This window comes from Mus musculus, chromosome 11, assembly GCF_000001635.26.
Source record: "Mus musculus strain C57BL/6J chromosome 11, GRCm38.p6 C57BL/6J".
In the NCBI taxonomy this organism is placed as follows: Eukaryota; Metazoa; Chordata; class Mammalia; order Rodentia; family Muridae; genus Mus; species Mus musculus.
The window spans coordinates 29637078-29662936 of record NC_000077.6 but is presented as its reverse complement, the minus strand read 5'-3'; the positions used below and the strand labels follow the sequence as shown (position 1 = coordinate 29662936).

General features: G+C 41.7%; 1 long non-coding RNA gene across 2 annotated transcripts in view; it reads left to right on the top strand.

The window, feature by feature from the left end:
• The first annotated feature begins 17339 nt into the window (after positions 1 to 17339).
• Gm12092 (predicted gene 12092) overlaps positions 17340 to 25859 on the top strand; it is a 38940-nt gene continuing 30420 nt past the window's right edge. For both annotated transcript variants that reach the window (NR_166736.1, NR_166737.1), the window contains exon 1: positions 17340 to 17602. This is a non-coding gene — a long non-coding RNA (predicted gene 12092). The remainder of the gene's footprint in view (positions 17603 to 25859) is intronic.

The window sequence follows — 25859 nt, the reverse complement described above, 5'->3', positions numbered from 1 at the left end:
CGAGGCCAGCCTGGTCTACAAAGTGAGTTCCAGGACAGCCTAGGCTATACAGAGAAACCCTGTCTCGGAAAAAAAAAAAAAGAAAAAAAGGAAAAAAAAGAAAAAAAAAAAAAAAAAAAAAAAAGGAGAGCCATGGTGGTATTTATTTGGGACTAACTTCCTCCCCCCATAATTCATATGGCTAAAGTTGACCCCTAATGTCATAAGAGGGGGTGAGGCCTTTAGAAGATAATAGGGTTTAGATAAGATCATGTTGTGGGTTTAGTGCTCTAGACAAAAACAAACAAAAAAACAAAAACAAAACAAAACAAGGGAGAGCTTCCTCCCCGGACTGTGAAGACAGCAGCATGATGGCGTTCTGCCAACTAGGAACAGAACCCTTGCTCTCAGGGACAGAATCTTCGAGCATCTTGTTCTTTGGCTTTTCAGCCTCCAGAACACTGCAGAATAAATGTCTACTGAAGCCACCCATGCTACAGCAACCCACCTAGAAGCTACTTCCTGGGTACTGCCAGCTCTCTAGATGCATCTCTGTTGATAAAGCAGCAATAAATCAGATGAGTTTTGGTTTTCATAGGACTTTGATTTTGTTGGGGAAATTCTGCCACAGACCATAGCAAGCAAGCAAGCAAGCAAGCACTAGCAAAGGGTGCTTTCTAAGGAGGGAATAGTTGAGTCAAGTAGCAAGGAGAAGCAAGTAGAAGACAGACTAGTGGAAGAACAACTCAAGCACTGGGAACCAAGCTGTCAATACTGTGCTTATGTAAGATGCAACAGTTACTCTGAGTTATGTCAGTAAATAATGACATAAGTACAAGATAGACTTGAGTATTAATATTCAGATATGGGCATGAGGGCTGAATAGCAAGAAGATTCAGGAAGAGTCGGCATTTAAATAACAATAAGATAATGATGGTTTCAGAAGGACTGCTCATCCATGCAACATGAGTGACACCATGAAGTTAACTACATCCACAACTTACTGTGTTCACTTGTAAAATTAACATCTTATTTTAGTGGGGTACTTTTGTTACAATTAATGGTCCAATGCTGATACATCATTAACACAAATTCACACTTGATTCAGATTTCAAATGCTCCTTTTTATTTAGGATCCCATCCAGGAAACCATACTGCTTGTAGTCATATTTCCTTGGGCTTTTCTCTGGCTATATGAGTTCATAAAACATACCTGATAACCTTTACAATTTTGAGGTTATTGAACTAGTGTGGTCAAGAGTTTTGTGATATATCCCTTGGTTGGAATTTCTATGTTTTCTAAATCATAAATAGACTTCAGATGTGGGTTACTGGGAGCCTACAGAAGTGTTACTCTCATCACTTACAGTAACAACATAATCATTGTTGATGCTGCGTTAGCAGAGGGGCCAAATTCATCCCATCCATTTGTCATATTCTCTTGTCTCTAACATCAAGTCTCAACTACCCTCTCCCATTTTCACAGTATCCCCCTTCAGCATCCCCACCACACTACCAAAGCTGTCCTTTTGAAAATAAAGCTCTGATCGATTTTAATAAATAAAAATAAAAAAGCTGCTATCTAGTCAAATGGCCCCACCTGGAACCAGAGCCATTGTCTTAGTGGGAAGGCAAGGCCAAAGCTTGACTGCATTCTGTTAGGTCTTCTTCTCCATCTGAAGTCAGCTATTTCCTAGTTTCTTCTGCACTAAACTTCATTCATGAATATTCACTCGATCATAAGGCAGTGGTAATTGTTTATAAAGCTTTCCTTCACCATCTTCCTAGGAACAAGGATGCAAAGGCTAAAAGAGCTTCCTACTCTTCACAGGTCCTGTGCAGCTGGAGTGGTAAGGCACAGCAACAGATAAGTAAGTGCAGGATGTGAGGTAGACATGAAGCATTCATTCAGGCATGTACAAGCTGCAGACAGAGGAGTTCAACTCAAGGAACTCACAGTGGTCTCAGTACTTGAAGGCTCAGGGTGTACCCAAAGCAAGGATTATCTAAGCAAACACCTGGAGAAAGATAACAGTCCCCTGAGCAAAGAGGCCTTGAAAGGTCTTGGCAGAGGGCACAGCACACAAAGAATTAGGCACAGTTACCAAGCAAGTTTTGGGGATTTTATTTTTAACTGTGTGTGCACACGTATGCATATAAGTACATAAAGGGGACTGCATCTTTTGAATCTGGGTCACAGGTAGCTATGAGCTGTGCGATGTGGGGATTGTGGACTGAACTCAGTTCTTGTCACTGTGGAGCTGTCTTTCCAGCCCATGGAATTCTATTGTTTTGTTTCATTAACATTTTTAGAAATTAAACCTAAAAACTTCCACATGCTAGGAAATACCCTACTGTTAAGCTACAACCTCAGATAATATGGAGAATTTTCAAAAGAGGATTGAACCGCACCCTGGGTCAAAACAGGAGTAAAACTTGCACTTTCATCCAAAGAACAGTTGATTTCAACCTGCTGGCCAATTTAGTGAGTTCTGGTTATGAGTATTCTAATGTGAAATAGAAACATTATTTTTGTGGAAATTGTGTTTCTTTTCCTTCACATATAGGTGTGTGTGTGTGTGTGTGTGTGTGTGTGTGTGTGTGTGTGTGTGTGTGTGTTTGGACTTGCAATGTAAATTTTTTTTTTTCACCAGAGATCACCTTTTACATGAGCTGTACCACACACACTCTCCCAGTGGTGCCGCAAGGCCAAGCATCATTTTCAGTGTTTTCCACACTTTCTAAAGATAATAAAACAAGGTCCTTCTTAGAACATAAATTCCCTAAGTTCCTCGGCCCCAACCAAAACTCAGATAATCAGGATTTCCCAGGAGAGCCTGGTCATTTGCATGTCTGATGAGCACCGATGGCATGTCTGAGGGGAGCTTTGGAGCCCCAGGACTCTGACAGCAAGATGGAAAGTAGATTGAAATGAGAAGCTAGGAGTTCTGGAATACAGTTAGTGGCTAGAGAGGGCAATTTCTGAATACTTCTCAGGAGGGTAGGCCATGAAAATGAAATTCCCCAGCAACACAGGCCATCTTTGATGAGCAAAGGCAGGAGCACTAAGCGCCACCCTGACTCACCCTCTGCTTCCTCCTTTGCTTCTATGAGAGGCCCCTCCTCTAATCTCTTTCCCAGTACATCTTGCTACAAGACAACCCCCAGCCTTACCATCCTAGACATATTAATGTTAGTATGGAGCCACAGTCTATTGTCACATTTCCTGTGTTGCATCTCCTGTTATGGCTCCTAGCAGTTATCACAGAGTAGGTATTCAGTAGATGTTTGTGACACTTTGGTAAAAATTTAAGGATAATTTACCAATCTATACTTACAACTCTAATACTTAAAGTGTAAATAGCTAATGACCTATAATAGCATGCCTCTGTTTCATGATATAGATCTATCTTCCTGTTTTTTAATCGCAGGTGTAACCGTTTATTTTAACAATAGCTACTCAGGAGGGACTCAAGGCTCCAGTCACATATGTAGCAGAGGATGGCCTTGTGGGACATCAATGAGAGTAGAGGCACTTGGTCCTGTGAAGGCTCTATGCCCCAGTGTAGCGGTGTGCCAGGACAGGGAAGCTGGCATGGGTGGCTTAGTAAGCAGGGGGAGGGGGGATGGGATAGGGAGGTTTTCAGAGGGGAAATGAGAAAAGTGGATAACATTTGAAATGTAAATAAATATATAATAAAAAATTCTAACCAAAAATAAATAAATAAATAAAACAATAGCTACTCAAACCCATCTTTTCCATAACACTGGATAACATATAAAGAAAATAACCTTGTGGGTGATATAAAGCAGCTGATAGGCTAGGAGTAGTGGGTGTGTCTGTGATCACAATACTTGGGAGACAGAGGCAGAAGGATTGCTATAAAAATTGAAGCCAGATTATTCTAGATAGCAAGTCCAGGCCATCCAGTGCTACAGAGTAAGACCCAGTTTGAAAAACGCTAAAATAGGAAATAAATAAATTTATGGTATAACCAACCCTTTTCTAAATATTTTGGATCAAATTATCCATGAACTCTTAGGTCAGAATCAGTGTGCATTTTGTACAATGCACATGTCAGCATTCAGTTAAAAATGTATCATAATGATCACCAACATAACACAATAGTGGAAAAAATAGTGACAACCTCTATGAGCCACCCCCTAATGCCAGGAATGATCAGTTCTGGTACAATCTATTCATTACAGCATATTATTTTAAAATAAATCTACAGAAAAACTTTTAAAAATAACCACTTTTTGGGCTGGAGACACAACTCAGCTATCAAGAGCATGTACTGCTCTTGCTGAGGACCCAAGTTCAATTCCTAGGACCCATGTCAGTCAACTCATAACTCACTTGTAACTCCAACACCTCTGGCCTCTGCGAGCGTGTGAGATGTTCCCTTTCCCATAATCTTTCTGGAATTGGAAGTTGGAATGAAAAGCTTTGTGGTGTCCAAGATTTTGCTTATTTTGGACAATTTTTATGGGGGGGGGGGGCATGTTCTTTTTTGACTACCGGGAGGCACAGATTGCTTGGCCATCTGTGGTTTTCTTGTGTTAGCAATCAGTTCTCCTCAAAGCCTAGTGACACTGATCTTTTAGGGCATGTAGAAAGATGATCGAGGCTCAGCATCCTAATCCAAAAACCAGAAGTCTTTAAAGTCTTAAACTTTGGGCATCAACTTGGTACACATGGAAAATTCCACACCTGACTCAGATAACATCTCAGAATATTTCAGACAAGATATATTCAGCCTATGCTCCAACTCTGTCTCATCTTGAAAGACCCACAACGTGAGGACTCCCCCACGTTCTGACTCAGGAGAGGCGACACCCCAAAATCACCAACGAGAAACGGTCTTGCTGCAAATTGCAAGAGGATTTTTATTCAAGAGCGCTCTCGGGCCCACGGTCATACACCACGCAGGGGTAGAGGACCGTGGCGCCCCGAGTAGCTGAGTAAGGGGGTATTTAAAGGAAGGAACCACAACTCAAGGAGGTGGGAAGGGCGTTGTTGGAAAATACCAAAAATACCAGTTAAGAGTCACAAGGAAGTGCAAAGACACAAGTGTCAGGTTATCTCTCAAGACAGTTTCTAAGAGCCCCTAACAATCTAAGAGCCCCTAGCAATAGCACCTTTGCATAGTGGGTTCCAGCAATGGTCAGGGTGGGTCAGGGTGACTTTCTTTGAATGAACACTCTTTAAACCCAGGAAGCGGGTGGGTGGAGGAAGGAATGTCACTATCTGCTTTATGATTAGCATACCTTGGAGCATTGAGTTTATTACTCTTTCAATCTCTTGTACTAATAGTTACTTCAGGACACGGTCTACACAAGGCAGCCAGCAAAAAATGGTAGCACTTATTTACCAGCTTCTGAGTTGAGTAATGAATTGCTTTCCCATCATCCTCTGAACATGACTATTTTTAGTGCTATGAGCTCACAGATCTAAACGTATTTGATATGGTTCATTTTATCACTGTTATTCCTATTAATATTCAAAGTATTACCTCTTTGAGGTGGCTCTGGAGTCATTTGAAACTGTCCTAGACATCTCTGACATCTTCATCACCATGTCTGATGGTAGTTCTGCTTCCTTTTGTGAATTCAGACTTGCTGTTTCAGGCTGTGAATTGCCATTTTATCAAGTAGTATGGCTTTTGCTGATGGAAGATGCTATTTCAAAACTTTGACCTGGAGGGTTCTTACTACTTGGGTGTTGGCTAGACATTAACTTTGAAATTGTGGGGTTCTCATTTGTGGCTAACATCAGAAGCTCCTGGGATAAACAACCACCTCTGAGCATTTCTCTTACCACCTGTTACATGCATAACATGGAGTTAATTTATTGACTTATTCATACTGCAGTTTAATTGTCTGTAAAATGTGAATAACTGTGGCTGAATTTGTAGGATTCTGGTGAGGTTTGAATAATGTAATATAAAGAACGTAGAATAGGGCCTGACACTTAGCTCTGTGTAAGACAATTATCACTGTTCTTTCTAGCCTAGTCACTGTGCTTGCTCATACTGCATTTTATTCAGACCGAGTGACATAATGGTTTATTTTAATAAGGCTATTCTAGAGTTCTATCTACAGCATTTATCCTAGTAACATGTTGCTCTAAAATGACTCAACACACACCCATATTAGAGCATTTCCTGTGAAGGAATCCAAGATTTACAAAACTGCAAACATTTAGATTGTCCTAGATACCAGGATATTTCCTGCTTTTTAGACTTGTCTGGAAAAGGGTAAGTTGGCAGGACCTAGTTGGAAGTGAACCAACCAAGGAATTACTGTTTCTCGCTAAGCTGGAGACTTTGACAAGCCACATGTCTGTTCTTCCCTGGTTAGACATTGAGAGCTACAAGTGTAGCCTTCTCCAAGACATCCAGCTCCCTCTCTAATCAAACAGGCAGAGCTGCAAAAATCCCTGATCACATGAACCACACCCCCAATCCTGTGTGGAAGCCTATCAATACTGAAGTGTGGAGCCTTTGCCACACAATTCTTTCTGCAAGTTTGAAGACTTAAAGATGTCACAGTGGCTTCCCCAGAGTGCCCTAGACTGGTGACAGTCAAGAGCAGTGGCCCTGTGGGTGCTCATGTGCCACAGACTGGACCCAGTCAGTCCCTCAACCAGAGAATTCAGGGTCCTGGCTCTCAGGTGGACAAGGGGGGGGGGATGACTAACAGACATGGACACCAAAGAGAGTGCTGTATCTGAATGTAATTTCTCAAAGCAAGTATCAGACTTATATTACAGAAGAAAACAAGGAAGTTAGGTGATACATCAGCCAGGGTACATTGAGATGCATAATGGCTCTTTACACAAAACAGAGAAAATGCACACATAAAAGCTACCAGGAATCAGGCAATGTTTACAACTGAGATAAGATCAGCCCTATCTAAAATCAACTATTCACAGGAGCCAGGTGAAAGGGCTAATATGCCCACATGCAATTCTAGTCTATTGTTAAACCCACCACCAGGGACCCTTTAGTAAATACCTAATTATGCTATTCCTCTGGGCCTAGAGAAAAACATGCACCTGGGAAGTTCCTTTCTACTAACCTTTTCATGAATAATACAATACTCTAGTTCCTCCTTAAACCACAACCTACCTTCTTTCTACAATTATGTAATGTAGCCTGCCATTCATGTCCATAATGAGAATTCTAAGTTTACTTTGTTGAACTAGCCCTGAGATTTCTAGCTCCTATCCAGCAAACTGCAATGCTTGATTTCTAACTATCAACACTGAAGGCATTTTGTCTGAATGAGTAACATTCTTATGAAATTCCAAGCCCAGGGTCGGCTCAAGGACTGCCTAGGACATCAGGACATTGGTGAAGGTCAGGAAGCAAAGTTTAATCTAACTTAGCTATTTGTCAAATCATTCTTTGGGGGCACCTATAGTAAAACAATACTGAAAGGAAACACTTTAAACCCTTCACCGACTATCGCAAGGGCATATCTGGAACATTTGTGTTACAGGATGCCAAGGCTCCAGGAGACCAGTTTCCATGAAACTTTTTGCCTCAGGACTGCAGTCAAGCTTTTGGACTTGCCACACAGACTTCACTGGAGTGGGTGTGGCACTCATGTGATCCATCAGATCTCAAGAAAGTCCCAGGGTACTTCTCTAAAAGTGGGACTTCCCCGGGGTCTAAAAGCGGCATTTGTTGGCAATTGCACATTTTTTAAAATTTTATTGGATATTTTATTTATTTATATTTCAAATGTTATCCCCTTTCCCAATGCCCCCCCCCAGAAGCCCCCTATCCCATCCCCCCTCCTCCTGCTTGTGAGGGTGTGCCTCCACCCACTCACCCCCAACTCCCTGCCCACGCATTCCCCTACACTGGGGCATCTGGGTCTTCACAGGACCAAGGGCCTCTTCTCCCATTGATGCCCGACAAGGCTGTCCTCTGCTACATATGGGGCTGAAGCCATGGGTCCCTCCATGTGTACTCCTTGGTTGGTGGTTTAGACCCTGGGAACTCTGGTTGGTTGGTATTGTTGTTCTTCCTAAGGGGTTGCAAACCCTTTCAGCTCCTTCAGGTCTTTCTCTAATTCCTCCATTGGGGACTCTGTGATCAGTTCAATGGCTGGCTGCAAGTATCCGCATCTGCATATGTCAGGCTCTGGCAGAGCCTCTCATAAGACAGCTATATCACCCTCATGTCAGCATGAACTTCTTGTCATCCACTATAGTATCTGAGTTTGGTGACTGTATATGGGATGGATGCATGAGGTAGTCTCTGGATGGCCTTTCTTCAGTCTCAGCTCCACACTTTGTATTTGCTCCCATGAGTATTTTGTTACCCCTTCTAAGAAGGACCGAAGCACCCACACTTTGAGCTTCATATGGTCTGTGAATTGTATCTTGGGTATTTCTGAGCTTTTGAGCTAATATCCTCTTATCAGTGAGTGCATACCTGTTGTGGTAAATCTCCTCCCAAATATGCCCTGGCAAGGAAAACACAACACAGTTAATATGAATACATACTATGCCTCTAGATTGGACAGATCTACCACTACACTACCATCTTCCACAGCTTATGAAACCCCTTAGACCTTGCAGTTTCTCCAGGCCCTGTGCTTCTGCTCTGCTTTTCTCCTTCTTCCCCCTCCTCTGCGTCCTCTCCCTCTTTCATTTTCTCCTTCTTTTCTCTCCCTCACCTTCCTTCCCACCTTCCCTTTTATCTGCCCTGTGGAAAGCCTTTTGGGGTATCGCTTGGCAGGAGTCTGACATTGGCTAAGGACAAAGAAGTGGGCTTCAGACAGGAATCTGACATTGGCCTACGACAGGGAAGTAAGCTCAGACAGGAATCTGACATTAGGGCAAGATAAGGCAAGAATCTAACTTTAGGCTGTAATAGGGAAGTAGGATTAGGCAGGAATTTTGGTCTCAGGGTGGAACTAGGCCTCAGACAAGACTTTTGGGTTTGGACGAGGAAGTGGGCTCAAGTTTTTCAGTCATTATGATAAGCCCTTTTTAAACAACTATCAGGAGTAATCACAGGACTGCTTTGTTAGTAGTTCCTTATCGTACTGCTGCTTTGTTCCTTATTGTACTGCTTGCCCAAAATACTTGCATGTAATTAAAATGGTATAAAAAGTGGGCTGGAAAATAAAAATTTGCCTTCAGTCTTAGAATGAACTGGGGTCACACTACCACGTTGTCTAAATATCTTTTTTCTTTTTAATCCTCACTCCTGTGCTGGAGAACCTGCTGACTGACCCAGTGGGCTTGGTTACTGCCCAATCATCAGCTCTCCTTTACTTTACAAATTAAGGTGGGGAGCAGGTTTACAGGAAATCACCTGAGTGCTGACTCATTCCTTGTTCGAAGCCACTCATAGGAGAAAGGAATTAACATCAAATATAATTAGCCCCAGGGCTATCCACAACACATACCATGCGTGTTCTTTTGTGTTTGGGTTACCTCTCTCAGGATGATATTTTCTTTCTCTCTCTTTTCTCTCTCTTTTTTTTTTTCTATAGTATGGAATAGAGTTTATTCAGGGCAGAGGGAGGGGAGTCAAGAGGGTAGTAGAGGCAGAGAAAGGCAGAGAGAGAGAGAGAGAAGAGGAGTAGAGGCCATGAGCACATGGAGGCGGGGAGTGAGGGGGCAGAGAGGAAGGGAATGGGGAAAGGGTGAGGGGACAGAGCCAGAGCAAGAAGGGAAGAGCAAGAGAACAAGAGCAGGATGATATTTTCTAGTTCCCCATTTACCTAAGAATTTCATGAATTCATTGTTTTTAATAGCTGAGTAGTACTCCATTGTATAAATGTACCACATATTCTGTATCCATTCCTCTGTTGAAGGACATCTGGGTTCTTTCCAGCTTCTGGCTATTATAAATAAGGCTGCTATGAACATAGTGAAGCATGTGTCCTTGTTTTATGTTGGAGCATCTTTTGGTTATATGCCCAGGAGTGGTATAGCTGGGTCCTTAGGTAATACTTTGTCCAATTTTCTGAGGAGCCACCAGCAGACTGATTTCCAGAGTGGTTGTATCAGCTTACAATCTCACCAACAATGGAGGAGTGTTCCTCTTTCTCCACATCCTTGCTAGCATCTGCTGTAACCTGAGTTTTTGTTCGTTTGTATGTTTGGTTTTTTTAAAGATTTATTTATTTATTATATATAAGTACACTGTAGCTATCTTCAGACACACCAGAAGAAGGGGTCAGATATCATTACAGATGGTTGTGAGCCACCATGTGGTTGCTGGGATTTGAACTCAGGACCTTCAGAAGAGCAGTCAGTGCTCTTAACTGCTGAGCCATCTCTCCAACCTGAGTTTTTGATCTTAGCCATTCTGACCGGTATGAGGTGGAATCTGAGGGTTGTTTTAATTTGCATTTCCCTGATGACTAAGGATGTTGAACATTTCTTTAGGTGCTTCTCCACCATTCGAGTTTCCTCAATTGAGAATTCTTTGTTTAGCTTTGTACGCCATTTTTAAATAGGGTTATTTGATTGCCTAGAGTCTAATTTTTTTAATTCTTCGTATATATTGGATATTAGCCCTCTATTGGATGAAGGATTGGTAAAGATCTTTTTCTAGTCTGTTGGTTTCTGTTTTGTCCTATTGACCGTGTCTTTTGCCTTACAGAAGCTTTGCAATTTTATGAGGTCCCATTTGTCAATTCTTGATCTTCAAACATCATAATAAGCCATTGGTATTGTGTTCAGGAAGTTTTCCCTATGCCCATGTGCTCAAGGCTCTTCCCCACTTTCTCTTCTAGTAGTTTCAGTGTGTGTGGTTTTATATGGAGGTCCTTGATCCACTGTGTTGTCATTGCACCAGTCACACCAAGTCATCTGCAGTTTGCTGCCGAAGCACCGAGGCCTTTCATTGCTTCCACAGAATATACCGGCTTGCTTTAGTTTTTACTTTTCTGTTTTCTGTACTTTTCCCCTTTTGACATCACTTGATCTTTTATAAAGTAGCTATTTGCCAGTGAGACTGTTTGGAATTTAAAGCACTTTAAAATTAATTGTAATCCAAATGTTTGTAACAGAGAGAAATGATGGCATATTCATATAATAAATACTCTTCAGTTATTAAAAATAATACAGTAGAATTTGAGTATCATTAAAGAAACTTTTTTTTTTCAGGAAAAAAGAAATTTCAAAACATTATTATAGAGTAATATTGTATTTTAGAAAAATAATTGTCATACATGCTAAACTATACAGACAATTGTGACAGAAGACAGTCCAGGCAGTTTATAAAAGTAAGTTGTCTTCAGAGGTGAAGTGGTCATAAGTTAATGTCTCTCTATTTCTGGGAAATAAATAGGAACGCCCGTGTTAAAGCATTTCCTGTGAAGGGAATCCAAGCTTTACAGCTCCACAGAATTGCAGGTATTTAGATGTCCTGAGTACCAGGATATTTTCTGCTTTTTACAGTTCTCTGGAAAGGGCCAAGTTAGCAGGAAGAGCGAAGGGAGCACCAACCAAGGAGTTAAGGTTTCATGTTGAGCTGCAATCTTTATTTTGAAATATTTTTTATTTTTTATGAATATGTATTACTCTTTCGATCAAAACATTTTTTGGAAATTCACTACTGTTATAACTTGTTCAGAACATATATTACTTTTTGTAATAACAATTTTAATGAGATTTTTTTGTGATACTTTCTTGGGCACCTTGTATAATATTAATAATCTTCTGAAAATAGAAGTTATGATTAAAATATAACTAAAGTATTTGAAAACTGTATACTTAGCCTTTGTTGACTCCAAAATAGTTTAGTGTGTATATTTTATATATATATATATATATATATATACATATATATATATATACATATATATGTATGCATATGTATATATATATACATAAAACTTTATATGTATATATCTTCGGAATAACCTGCTGACCACTTTCATTCCCTAACATTCACTTTGCTACATTTGCATGTAGTAGGCAATGTGCTAAGCATTGCAGTACTAACTCAATAGTGATGAAAAGGATGTATTCAGGTTCTGTTCTCATCTTATGAACCAGCACTGAGTCTGTTTTGGAGCACAGTGACAATTTACTACAGGATTACTTTACAAGAAGTTATAAATTCTTCACATGCAAATTAATTATAATTCTAATCAATAATTTACTGCTAAGATTATTTTGTAATTTGTTAAGAGATAAATGCTTGAAAAGATTATTTATTTTATCCCCATATTCAAGTTCTAAAGCCATTTAAAAAGACTCTTTTAGTTTGACTTACAAAGTCAGCATTTTTTTATTTTTTTAATTTTTTTTGGTTTTTCGAGACAGGGTTTCTCTGTGTAGCCCTGGCTGTCCTGGAACTCACTTTGTAGACCAGGCTGGCCTCGAACTCAGAAATCCGCCTGCCCCTGCCTCCCAAGTGCTGGGATCAAAGGAGTGAGCCACCACACCAGGCTCATTTTTTTTTTAATTGGGTATTTATTTCATTTACATTTCCAATGCTATCCCAAAAATCCCCTAAGTCAGCATTTTAAAACCATCCATATCAGCATCTTTAAAGATGAAATTTTTATTTCATAGCCTTCAGTCCAAATGGTATGTGTACTTTCATGAAACAGATGAGGATGTGGGGGAAAGGTAGAGAGGACCAATGCCAATAACAAGTAAAATGCAGCAGAGTGTGGCCAGATAGACCTGAGAGTCTCAACACTGCTGTCGTGGGGCAAAAGTAGCCACAAACGATACAAAAACAAATGGACATAGTTATACTTCAATAAAATCTGAATTATGTACACTGAAAATTATAATTATGTAATTTCCATGTTACAAGATTTTTTTTTTTTTTTTTTTTTTTACTTTTTCCATTATTGAACAATAGCAAATTGATTCTTGGCTGGCCAACTTCACAACAATATGGTGTCAGGCTGGACTTGATCCAAAGCCAGCAGCGGGGTCAGTTCATGTTTGGTGTTTAGAGTCAGCAGGTGCTGGAGGTGGGAACAGGCAGAGGATGGGATGGGATCTAAGAGATTATAAAACAAAACATCATATTATTGTTTTCCACAAAGAATGAAATATAATCCCTTTATTAACTCTAAGTTGCTACTATAAAGAACATATTTTGCTTTGTTCCATTGAAAATGTTTGCCCTATTTTGCCCAGGCTAGCCCAGAACTTACTTCAAAGCCCACTATAGCCTTGAACTCTGGATCCTCTCTGCTTTCTGCTTCCTGAGTGCTGGGGTTCCATGTATGTGCTATCACACTCAATGGAAAACATTTTAAAACCAAGTTCACAAAATAAGTTTTTTTAAAAAGCAGTGAGTTTTAAAGGTTAACTTTAAGCAAAAGAGGTGCCTGGATATTGTTGCTGGATATTGAGGAGCAATCTTTCCCTTCCCTTTTCCCTTCCCTTCCCTTCCCTCCTCCCTTCCCTTCCCTTCCCTTCCCTTTTTGGAAAGGAAAAGAGTGAAGTGCCCACACTGACAGTGTGAAGCCATAGCTCTTGCTTTCAGCAACACTTTGGATGAAAATGTTGTTCATCTTCATAGGCTTTTATCTTTTTTTTTTTTTTGTGAACTGTTCATTGTCTTTTGACTTTCTATTATCATGTTTATTTTCTAATTTGTTTTATGCAAGCTCTGTGTATTGATGATACTGTCCTTTATCCATTGTTAAGTCATAAATATTTACCTGTTCTTTTATCTTGTGCATTCATTGTTGTCAAAATAAATCTTTTGTTTCTTTTTTTAAAAACCTTGTTTCTTTTCTCTTACACTTAAAATTAACTTTCTATAAGTCACATTGAGGGCAAGGATCCTTCCAACACTCTGTAGGCTGAGGAGGGATACTCTCCAATTCAAGACCAGCCTAAACTATACAGAAAGACCTAGAGTCAGGATTAAAACATATCTCCCTATCTCAAAATCATGTTACCATTCAATCATATTTTCTGCTATAGGCAAATTTTTATTTTTAAATATCAGTAAATTATTGGAATTTGGAATTTAATATAAACCAGTTGTCAAAAGTAAAGCTTTTCTAAATACCTCACTCATCCTCCTGTATGATCTTCAACCCCAGAACTAACTATTACAGGGCTCTGACTGTGTTGTTGTCTTTTCTTCTTCTTCTTCTTCTTCTTCTTCTTCTTCTTCTTCTTCTTCTTCTTCTTCTTCTTCTTCTTCTTCTCCTTCTCCTTCTCCTTCTCCTTCTCCTCCTCCTTACCTCTCCCTCTCCTTCTCCTCTTCTTCCTCCTCCTCCTTTTCCTTCTCCACTCCCTTCTCCTCCTACTCTTTCTTTTCTTCTTCTTTGGTTTTCTCCAAAGTTCTCATCTGAGGCCTCACATAATTGTGGAAAGAAAAGGAAAGAGATGGCAGCTTTAGGCTCTATCCCAGAACTGCTGGACCCCCCAGCCTGCAGAGAAATATCTGCTGAAACTTCATAGGCAGGATGGGACCAGCATCCTTGTACATATGGGGGCTTTATGATAGAGAATTTAAGGCAGCCCTTATTTGAATAAGGTTGGTATTTTTAGAACAAGGTCACAAACTTCAGGCTAAGCAGATAGAAAGGTGAGAGCAATGCCAGAGAAGCTCTAGACAGATAAAGGGCTCTCTGAGCATCCAGAGCCTTCATATCTGTCAACTTCAGGAATGTTAGTGTTAGAGACAGCAGGTTATGATGTTATAATGACAAAACCAGACATTCTGAAATACTGCAGCACTCAGGAAAGGCTACAGGAAAGGTGTACGTAGGTCAATGTACATTAGCTCTGGAAGATCCTTTTGCTGATTTTAGAGGCTGGGCTTTAGCTGTAAAACATGCTTCTCCTCCCCTCCACGTTAGATTTAGTTTGATATAACTTCAGGGCATACATGCCTGTCTCATGTCAGAAGGGAGAGGGGCAGAATGTGGAGGGAAGTCCATCATGGGTGGTGTGCCCACAAGCCTAACGGGGAAGAACAATATATTAAGAACCACAAACTGGTCAAATGTGACATCCTTGCTAGCCTTGGTAGAGGTTTTAGTTTCATTTCGTTTTTAGCAGTGTTCTGAGGGGTTGAGCAGCTCCAATAGAGAAGGCAGGGGGAGGAGCTAATCAAAGATGATGGAACTAGTTCAGAACTAGTCAGAAATAAGAATCACCAGGTACTGTTTGTCTTCTGTTTCTCTTTCTGTCCCACAAAGAAGCAGTGACCAATGCCAATGACTACAATTGCAGGAAACCATACAAGTTGAGGATCTACATCCTCTGTCCAGCCCTCTTTGTGCTCCTAAGAGGGCTGGACAGATGGCAAAGACGTCATCTGGAAGCTTTTTCAGGGCCACAAACCACAGAGAGCCAGGGATGACACGTTCAGGGGACCATTGCTCCAAGTTAAATTTATGAGTTAGAGAAGGTGAAGCTGTATTAAATCTATGGGCTAATCTCCCTTGTCAAACCACAATCTTTAAAGACCGACAAACTACAAGGTCCTGAAACCTTGACATTAAAAAAAAAGCTACATATTAAAATGCTATATTGCTTTTTAAATACTTTAGTTGTCCAAAATCTAGCCATAACAAAAAGCTCAAGCAGAGGCCTGCAGAGCAGAAAGCCTTTGCACAGCTCTAGCATGTCAATAATTGATGCAAAGTTAAGGAAATGTCAATAACCATAATAACTACTGAGGGAGAGGCAAGCACAGTTTTATTCCACTGGTCACCTCAAGTATTAACTGTGCTTGCATCCTCACACTCTACAGAGAAACACACACGTTCAGTATCAGGGTAGATGGGCCTCCAGTAGGAAAAGCTCAGTTTTGATGAGAATGTTCCTTGCTAGAATTTCTGTACTCTAAAATTACAAAAAAAAAAAAAAATATTCACTTGCTATTCCTCAACCACTCTACTGAAACATCTAGAAGAGAAAGCACGTAGACAGGGCAGTTATTTTACAACCATGCTTTGGAGCAAAAGCAAATGACTGTGCCAGCCCTGTGCCAGGGGCTCATCTAGCACACGATGGAGGTGACACCTTAACCTCCCACCTTCCACAGAAGTGCCATAAAGCCTCCCAGTTCTGAAAAGAAGAGGTGCAAAGTCTTGGGCTCCTGGAGAGATATAGTAACTGTTCTCACTTAAAAAAAAAAAAAAGATGCTAAATAGTGAAACAAGAGAAAAATTTTGACATCTCAAATATCTCATCAATACAAAGTACAATTGTTTATGTGCAAGAAACAGACTCCAAGATGACTCCAGTATCCCTTCCTTCTCACTTCCTGTGTTCTGATGATGGTAGATGTTCACTTAAGGTTATAGTAAGTACAAAACAGAACCATCAGTAATACCTTGTAAAATACTACCGTCAATAAAGGCTCAAAAGAAAAAAAGTCTTGGGATGAGAGCAAGCGTTCCCAAGCACCAAGCAGCACTTCCTGACTCCTTATTAATAACGCAGATGAGTGTCCCCCTACCTCAGCAGGCTATTTACCCATCTGGACCCTTTAAAACTTGTTTAGCAGTCTTTAAATAGATGCTAATGCTATTCACTCTAGAAATAAAATGCAAAAGGCAACCTCAATCAGTAAAGACACAGATCTAAAGTTTATGTATCTTCTTCTTTTTTACTAACTTGTCAACTTATTTGCTAACCTGTTACTTTCTGTTTTCCAAAATTTTATTTTTCAGTAAGTTATGAGGAAATTTTAGAATACCCCTTTGATAAGGAACTTTTTCACTTTAACTTATTCTCCAAAGATCTTACAACACTGTCCGGGGGTGACTGATGAAGCCTTTGGGGTATAAGACATTCTTTGATCCTATGCCCCAACAGCACGATCAGCAGAAACAAATGAATGTCCATAGGCCTTATAGAAAACAGATCTTAGTGTATACTCGGTGACCCCCTCTCTTTTGTGACACCTCACTCAACCTTGGCAGAAACATATGATCCCATAACTTTACCTATTGCGCTTCGGGGTAGAGTGGGGGAGGGGGGAACATTCTCCTAACCAGGGCCACAGAAGGGGCTTTTTTCTGTACACAAATGCCCCTCACCCTCCACTGAGAAACAGAAAACTATTTCAAGGACTCCCTGGGCTGTGGGGACTCCCTGGGCTGCGGGGTCTGGAACAGTGTGAGAAGGAGTCTCTATTGAGAACTTGAGTGGGGTCCAACAAGTTCAAGCCGATGAGTGGTACTCTGTAAACATTAGCACTCATCCTCCTCCCTTCACCCAGACATAGGAACCAACATTCACCACATGCCTTCAGCAAACACTGGATTTTATGACTGTGGGGCCTGCTGTCTGCTTCAATGACTGGCTTTGCCATCAGATCTTGCAGTATGACTCAGCATACTTGAATCTAACTTTGTGGGCATGCAGAACTGTCAAACCTGCTTTGACTACCAAGTCAGCTGATTGCAATGAGTGCCCAGGGACTCTGCTGCAATGCTGATACTGAGAAGGAGTGACCACAAGGACAGACCCTTCTGCTACAGGAGCCCACCAGAGCTGAAGTGCTTAGTGGCTCTTTTTAGGTTTTTTTTTTAAAACGTGTTCTCAGTATGATCTTCAGGCTGACCTCTAACTCACCATTCTCCTGACACATCCTTCCAAGGCCTGGGATTACAGAGTCAGCCTCCGAAGCTCCTCCTGTAGGTAAGTTTTCCAGCCTGTGAATATGGACCTGTGACAGTGATGGCAATGACAGTAGATAATACAACTGAACAAGATGTTGTGTACTGAGTAATACTTAGGTGCTGAGCCCTTGGTATGTGCTTTTGTCTCCTATAGCAGTCCTGGGGGGTGGGGGGGGGAGTGGAATGGACAGTTAAAGACTCATCTTACAAGTGAGGAACCAAAAGTCACAGAACCAAGTCAAGCAGTGAATTACAAGGTGTGAGTCCAGGTGGTGGGTATCAGAAAGATACACTTTCTATGCTAGTGCTGTTCCAGATCTGAGGGATGCAGAGCCTCTGAGTGACCTCTGCACTTGATATAGAATACCTCTTTCCAGACACTTCCCCTCCTGCAAACTAGGAGCCAGGTTGCCCCAGGTGCAGAAGCAGCAGCTCTTAGCCTGACCATGCAATTCCCTGCATCCAGGCTGCCATGTGTTCCTGGCCCAGTCTTGCAGCTTGAGTCAACTTAATGAAAAAAAAAAATTTCCTGAAGGTTCAGGTCTGCACTCCTATAACCAAATAATTAGTGGTTGAATATCAAAGATGATTAAAATAACAGATAATCCTCAGCTCTCTTGATGACAGGAGCAAAGTTCTCTAATTCACCACAGTACTGGCTTCTCTATTTTATTTTTTCTGTTAACCCTCAAGTGGAGTTATAAAATAACTTAAAAAAAAAAAAAGGAAGAAGACAGCAGTGGTAGCAGCAGTGGCGGTGGGGACAGCAGTGCTGGTGGTGTCTGATACAGGGGAATTGGTGACTGAACAACTGGGGGCAGCTGAACAGTCAGCAGCCCTGGCCACACAGTGACCCCAGGAAGCCAGTGAAACACCAGGGCTGGTGTGAGGGAAGACTGCAGTCTGTGAGTGACAGACAGAACATTGTCTGGGCTTTAAATTGGTGTGCAGCTTCAACTCGAAGCTTGGGGGTGAGTCAGTATGTAGAGAAAAATCATTCCTCTAGCCAGGGGCTAGAGTTGGAGGGGGAAAGGAAGTCCAAAAGTCATTACCTGATGATGGATGTTCACTGAGAGGCAGTGGAGTAGTAGCTCAGGAGGGCAGCGTGCCCATTTAGGCTACCTATGGGAAGCAAACTTGCTGTGTGTGTCCTCTGAAGATTCCCTAGCTGTAAAGGCTGAGGAGCAGTCATAGCTTGAAGGGTAGCAGCCCCCACTCACCACCTCCTGGGAGGGTCTGTCATCTGACAGCTAGCATAAAGGATGGCTGAAGAGAGGACCTAACTCCCTTCTTCCTCTTTATCTCACACTAGCATGTACACAAGAACTCCTACATATGAGCTTGACCATATATTCAAGAATGGGAGAAAAAAATAAAAAAGATCCCCTTTTATAGTTGATTGATTTTCCAAATTATATTCTCTTTTAAATGTTAAGACAATCACATGATTTATCTATTGTATAATACAATTTGCTTATTTTGTAAAAATAGAAGTTAAAGTGGCTTATCCAGTTTTCAAAAGAGAAAAAAAAAAAAAACCCTACCAAATTATATTCTTACCATATCAGTTAAACTGTGTATAGTAGCTTTCTATTGTTTTTGTTTTTAACTACAAACTGATGACTTAAAACACACACAGTTATGACCATAGTGACTTTGTCTATCACCTATATAACAGGGGACAAGCAAGATGGCTTAGCGAGTGATGGCAACTGCTGCCGTGGTTGACAGCCTGACTTTGATCCTCGGAACTGAGCTCCACATGTGTAGTGTGCCCACATACATACATATTAATGAAATAAACCAACATTTTTTTTTTAAATCTAACATAATGCAAGTTAAAAATCAAGATGCCAGTTTGGCCATGCTCCTTTCAGAAGGGAGACAATCTACTTTACTTGTCTTTTTGACTTTGAAAAACTCTATTTTCCTTGACTTTTAGGCTCATCTTGGTTTGTTTGTTTTGTTTTTTGTTTTCTCCTTTGTTGATGTTATTTTTGTTTTGTTTGGAGACAGTATTCACTCTTTAGCCTGTGCTGGCCTGGACCTATACAACCCAGGCTGGCCTCAACCTGCAAGCAGTCCTCCTCCTCCTCCTCCTTTTCTTACTCCTCTTTTTTCTTTCCCTCCTCCTCCTCCTCCTCCTCTTCCTCCTCCTCCTCCTCCTGCCTCTGCCTCACACATGCTGGAGTGACAGGTAAGTCATTCTGAATGTTCTCCAGGTGCAAACCAGCTTCATTTCTAATCAGGTAGAACAGGGAGTTGACAGGACCCTGGCGACATCAGAAGCTACATGAGAGGTGAAAAGCAAGCAAGAGGGGTCTTCCAGGCAGCCCGGCGGAGAGAAGCACTTGCGGTGTGAGCCTGCAACCTGAGTTTGATCCCTGGAACACACATAAAGACAAGTAGGGAAAACTGACTCGGTAGAGTTATCCCCTGAAGCACCCCTCAAAACACACACACACACACACACACACACTTTATTTTTAAAAAAACATAGAGAAATACATCAACAAAATGATCAGGAAGGTTAAACTGTCTCCACCACAAACAAGCCATCAGATCTTAGGCAATTTGGCTTTTCTGAGCCACAATTCCCCCACATGAAGATGAGGGTGACAATAGACTAAATCATTACAGTATTCTGACCAAGCCCCCTCAGTCAGTCAACGGGTTCTCCAGTGTGGGAGTGAGGATTAAAAAGAAAAGACAGACAACATTGACCCCAGTCAATTCTGAGACTGAAGGCAATTTTAATTTTCCCAATCAGCTTTTTATACCATTTTAATTACATGCAGGTATTAAGGGCAAGAACTACAATGAGGAACTAAAAAGACAATAGTCAAGGAACAAGCAAGACAATAAACACAAAGCCCCATGATCACTCCTGTGATAACTGTTTCTAAGGATGATCAAGATATCTATGCCTACTTCTTTGTTCTACCCTAAAATCAGATTCATACTTCCTTGTCCTTGGGCAATGTCGGATCCCTGCCTGTACTTACTTCTTTGTCATGCTCTAATGTCAGATTCCTACATGAGCTTACTTCCTTGTCATGGCCATTGTCCGATTCTTGCCCGAAGCCCATTTCCTTGTCCTTGGCCAATGTCAGACTCCTGCCAAGAGGCACCTCAAAAGGCTCTCCACAGTATTCCATTATCTTGACCACTGGAAGCTTTTGCTCAATGTTGCCCAGGGTTATTTTAGGTGGCATGCTAACCATTTTTGGAGCATTTCTTAACTAACCATCACAGCCCCACAAGGTGTGTACTAGCATTAGATTCCATTTCTAAGGTGAGGAGGAGTCTATAGTCACAGGACATAGGTCACAGTAAGCCTGGAGCTTAAGCTGGTTTGACTCAAAGACCATACTCTAAATTTCTGTGGATGTTCTGGTTAATTTTATGTCAATTTAACACAAGCTAGAGTCTTCAGAGAGAAGGGAGAGTCAGCTGAGAAAATACCTTTAAAGATCAGACTGCAGGCAAGTTTGTAGGCATTTTTCTTAATTAGTGATTGGTATGGGAGGGCCCAGTCTATTGTGGATGGTGCCATCCCTGGACTGGTTGCTGGTCCTGGGTTCTATAAGAAAGCAGGCTGTATAAAGCCATAGGGAGAAAGCCAGTAAGCAGCACCCATCATGGCCTCTACATCAGCTCTTGTCTCCAGGTTCCTGCCCTGTTTGAGTTCCTACCCTGACTTCTTTCAAAGATGAACAGTGATGTGGAAGTGTTCACTGAATAAACCCTTTCCTCCCCAAGTTGCTTTGGTTATGGTGTCTCATTGCAGCAATAGTAAGCCTAACTAAGAGTGAAGAATAAACAGTTTGGGAAAAGATCAAAGATACTGCTGAATGTCCTATCTCATCTACACACTCTAGTCTCTGCCTTTTGTACAGTCTAAGGGACCAGAAAACCTCCGTGAAATGACTGAGACACACATATTACCTTGGAGGAGTCCTGGCTTCCCCATGCCTCATCTAAGATTCATAGAACGTTAGTTTTGTGTTTCTGGGAGCTCATAGCTAAGATCACTTCCTTCAACAAAGCACCCCTCTATACACACACACCTATGAAGGGTTCCCTGGACCACCCATCTCACAGAAGGGCAGAGAAAACACAGTTGCAGCCAGAAGCAGTAACCCTGGTCCTGACTCAGCAACATCCAGAAGAAGGGGGTGGCTCAAGAAATATTGCAAAATCTCCACTAATCAAATTTACTTTAATTTGTTATAACTTAGAGGGAAAAAATATGCTTCTCTGAGGTTTAGAAAGTAAGGGGATGTGATAACTCTACAAGGGGCAAGAATTGCTGTCTTGAAAACTTAATGAAATCTCACAAAGTATTGACAGCAAACAAACAAACAAACTAAAACAGACACAGCTGGGTCTGCTGGCCTGGAATGCAGGAAGGTCTGAAGTTCAAAGCTAACCTGGCAGCTTAGTTAGACTCTCTGTATTAAAACTAAAGGTGGAAGACTCCTTTATAAACTATACTCCAGATATAGTTTAGTAGTAAAGCATTTATCATAGCAAGCACGAGGCCCCAGGTTTAAGTCAAATACTGTATATATATATATATATATATATATATATATATATATATATATATATATAAATCAGTATAAAACTCTAGAGCCTTGGCAATTCCACTTAGATGATGTAGATGCTAAACAGGGAGAACTAGCCTGTGCTATGGAGGGATGCAGTTTTAGAAATCAAAAATGGAACTGAGAAAAAAAAATGATCACCACATTAGTCAGTTACTACTGGATGAACAAAGGGGTTGAATTCTACTGGGAAGGGATTTCCTGGTGTGTTGACAATACTCCTTGACCTAGGTAGAAATGGCACAGGGCTCCTGTGGTGGTTTGAATATGCTTGGCCTAGGGAGTGGCACATTTAGGAAGTGTGGCCTTGTTGGAGGAAGTGTGTTAGTTGCTGTTGGGGTAGACTTGGAGTCTTTTCTTCTTTGCCTTTGGAACAAGATATGGAACTCTCAGAAACTCCAGCACCATGTCTGTTTGCATGATGACATCTTTCCTACCATGATGATAATGGACCGAACCTCTGAAACTGTAAGCCAGCTCCAATTAAATGTGCTGTGGTCATGGTATCTCTTCACAGCAAAAGAAACACTAACTAAGACAGTCATATGGAGTGGCTCTATCAGGACCTTGTTGGGAGTGTGTAACTGGGGTTAGCTTGAGGCTTCAAAGACTGAAGCCAGGTCCAGTGGTTCTCTTTTGCTGCCTATGAATCCAGATATAGTCCAGAACCATATCTGCCTGTATGCCACCATCCTTTACTGTGACAATAATGGACTAAACCCCCGTAAGCCAGTCACAACTAGTTTTCCTTTATAAGAGTTGCTGTGGTCATGGCATCTCTTCACAGCAATAGGAACCCTCATTAAGACAGTCCCTTTCATGTTAGCTCACTCAGGTCTATAAGAATCCTCTTATGTAATCCATGTACTTTTCTGTGTGTTCTATTTCAAAAGAGCAAAGGTATCATTATCATCATTTTGTTTTGTTTCAGTAAATTTCTAACAAGATGCCAGTTCCCTGACCTTGAGAGACACCCAATGATTCATTCCATGTGACTTATGTTATGAGCTTCTGCCCCACTTCTAGTTTAGGCTGATTACTGAATCTAGTTCAGGGTTATATATGGAGTCCTCTTCATCCCTCAACATACACACATACACACACAGATACACACACACACACACACACACACACACACACACACACACATATCAACATTTATATCAGTGGTTCTCAACCTGTGGGTGGTGACCCCTCTGGCACCCCTCTATGTCCAAAAATATTTGCATTATGATTCATAACAGTAGCAAAATTATAGTTATAAAGTAGTAATTAAAATAATTTTATGGTGGGGGGTCATCACAACATGAGGAACTGTATTAAAGGGTCACAGAGTTAGGAAGGGTAAGAACCACTGATCTACATCAAGTTCAATTTTTGCCAAGTCACGAAGAAGTTTAATGGTCTCTGAAGCCTTGTGACTATCCATCAGCACCAAGAGAAGTGAGGGATTCTGAGAGCATCGCGGTTCTGCTCTGACATTCCTCTTCCTCAACCTTTCTATCACTCATCAACTCTGGACATCTTATCTAGAAGCAACTGCCTGGCTTCCCTGCAGTTTAAAGTCTGCATTTGTATTTCCCAAGACGCTACACAAAATGCAAAACAGCAGCTAAAATTAGAAACAAAGGTGCTGGCAAGGCTCACTGTGTGGGGAAGGCAGATCATGCTGTGGGATAGGAAGGACTCAGAGGAGGAAAGGGCCTGGCAGGCAGCTGTGGTCTAACCAGTTTTATATCTTCAGAGACTCTGTGTGAGGTTTTTGTTCCTTAAAAGCTCCCTGACCCTGATTCATCGTAGCACATTCTTTGTGAACTGCAGTCACATTTCTTACAATTACCCAAGGTAGTTTGGTTTTCAGCATTGGGAGCTACAGCCTTGGTCTCTGTAGAGTGCTTAGCTAATGATGACTATCGAACAGAAGGCAATCTGCAGTTTTAAATGAATGCATCTGAAAACTTTTGAGAAAGTGTTGAGTCTATTTAAGAACAAGGAGCTCACATGATAGCTGGCCAGCTTCACCCCTCACATTTACTAGGTATGAGCAAATTGCCTCACAGGAGGAATACATATAATAGTACTGGGCTTGATAGGGCACTTTTCTTCACAGAGCTTATGTTCTCTCGGTGCAGAGTAACCAGCCCCACTTGGAACCATGCATACATCCCATTATAGCTGAGGAAATAGTCCGGCAGTGGTGACCAAGGGTGAAAAGCGAATGAGACAAGTGAACAGCTGCTCAGGGGTCTCCCAGGGTGGCACTGCTGGGGAGCAGGTGGAGCGCTGTTGAAATCCAGGGCAAATGGTTTGAACAGCTGCCTCCGCCCTTCCTCCTGTCATGGGAGACTACTGAGAAAATGAGATTGACCACGGGATCAAATCATAATGTTACAGAAGTGGAGGGGGCCAGGTTCATGACGAGGTGACATTTTCTTTCTGGCAGTGCTAGACACAGTGCTGGACTTTGAACATGTTAGGCGTGAACATGTGGTGTGACTGAAATTGGTCTGCATAGACTCATAAGGAGTGGCATTATTGGAGGTATGGCCTTGTTGGAGAAACTGTGAATAGGGCTTTGAGGTTTCAAATGCTCAAGCCAAGCCCAGTGGTACTGTTTCTTCCTGTTACCTGCTAAACAGATGTAGAACTCTCAGCCACTTTTCCAGCACTGTGTCTGCCTGAGTGCCACCATGCTTCTCACCACTATGACAATTGTCTAAGGCACTGAACCTGTAAGCCAGCCCCAGATAAGTGTTGTCCTTTATAAGAGTTGCTGTGGCCATGGTGTCTCTTCAGAGCCATACAACACTGAGTAAGACACTGGGTAAGTGTTCTCTGTCCGTATCCCTAGTTGGCTTCTTATTCTTCCTCCTCCCAGGCACTCACCAGATTCAGGTGCAGAAAGGTTCATATGGGAGTCCCAAAGCACAGCTTTGTTCCCAGCTCTCGTTTTGGCACAGTCATTGCTGTTAAAAGCAAGCCTATGGTTTGGTGTGGGCCATGTGCCTCCTGGACTGCCCCGTGGCCCTGGGAAACAGGCGATGAATGATTCCCATACCCACTGTGTGTTCAGAGCCTACCCTGCAGCCCCTGAGGAGGGCAGAACTGCATGGCAGCACCCAGGGAAAGAACAGCCTGGCTCAGGCACCAGAAGCAGATACTCTCAGGAGAAAATCAACTTTTCTGATATTTGTACTCAGCTCCTCCAAGAGGCTTTCCCAACACTCTTTCTCCCAATCCAAGGTGTGCACAATTAGGAAGAAACTACAGGGTGATATCCTGAGGACACCAGGAAAACTAGAGCCCAGGCTCTGTACCACCTTCCTTCCTATCCAGGATTGCTGAGAGGCCTTCTCCTCACCCTTGAACCGGCATCCTTTCTCCTTGCCCTCTACAGAAGATCAGCAAGTCATATTAGATAACTTGAACCTGACCACATTAACTTCAATACATTTTCAGCAGTTCTACTTTTTGAGTCTCATTCCAAAGTCCAGGGGGAAATGTCTGCGTGAAACTCTCAGGCACGAGTAATAATACAGTGTTGTTATAATTAGTGCAACAGGGAGGGAGGGAGTCATGCCAGCCCTGGGCAGGGCTCTGGTGGGCTGTGTGGGAGGCAACTGTCAACAGCTGTGGAGGAAAGCCTGTTTATTGTCAGCAGCCAGG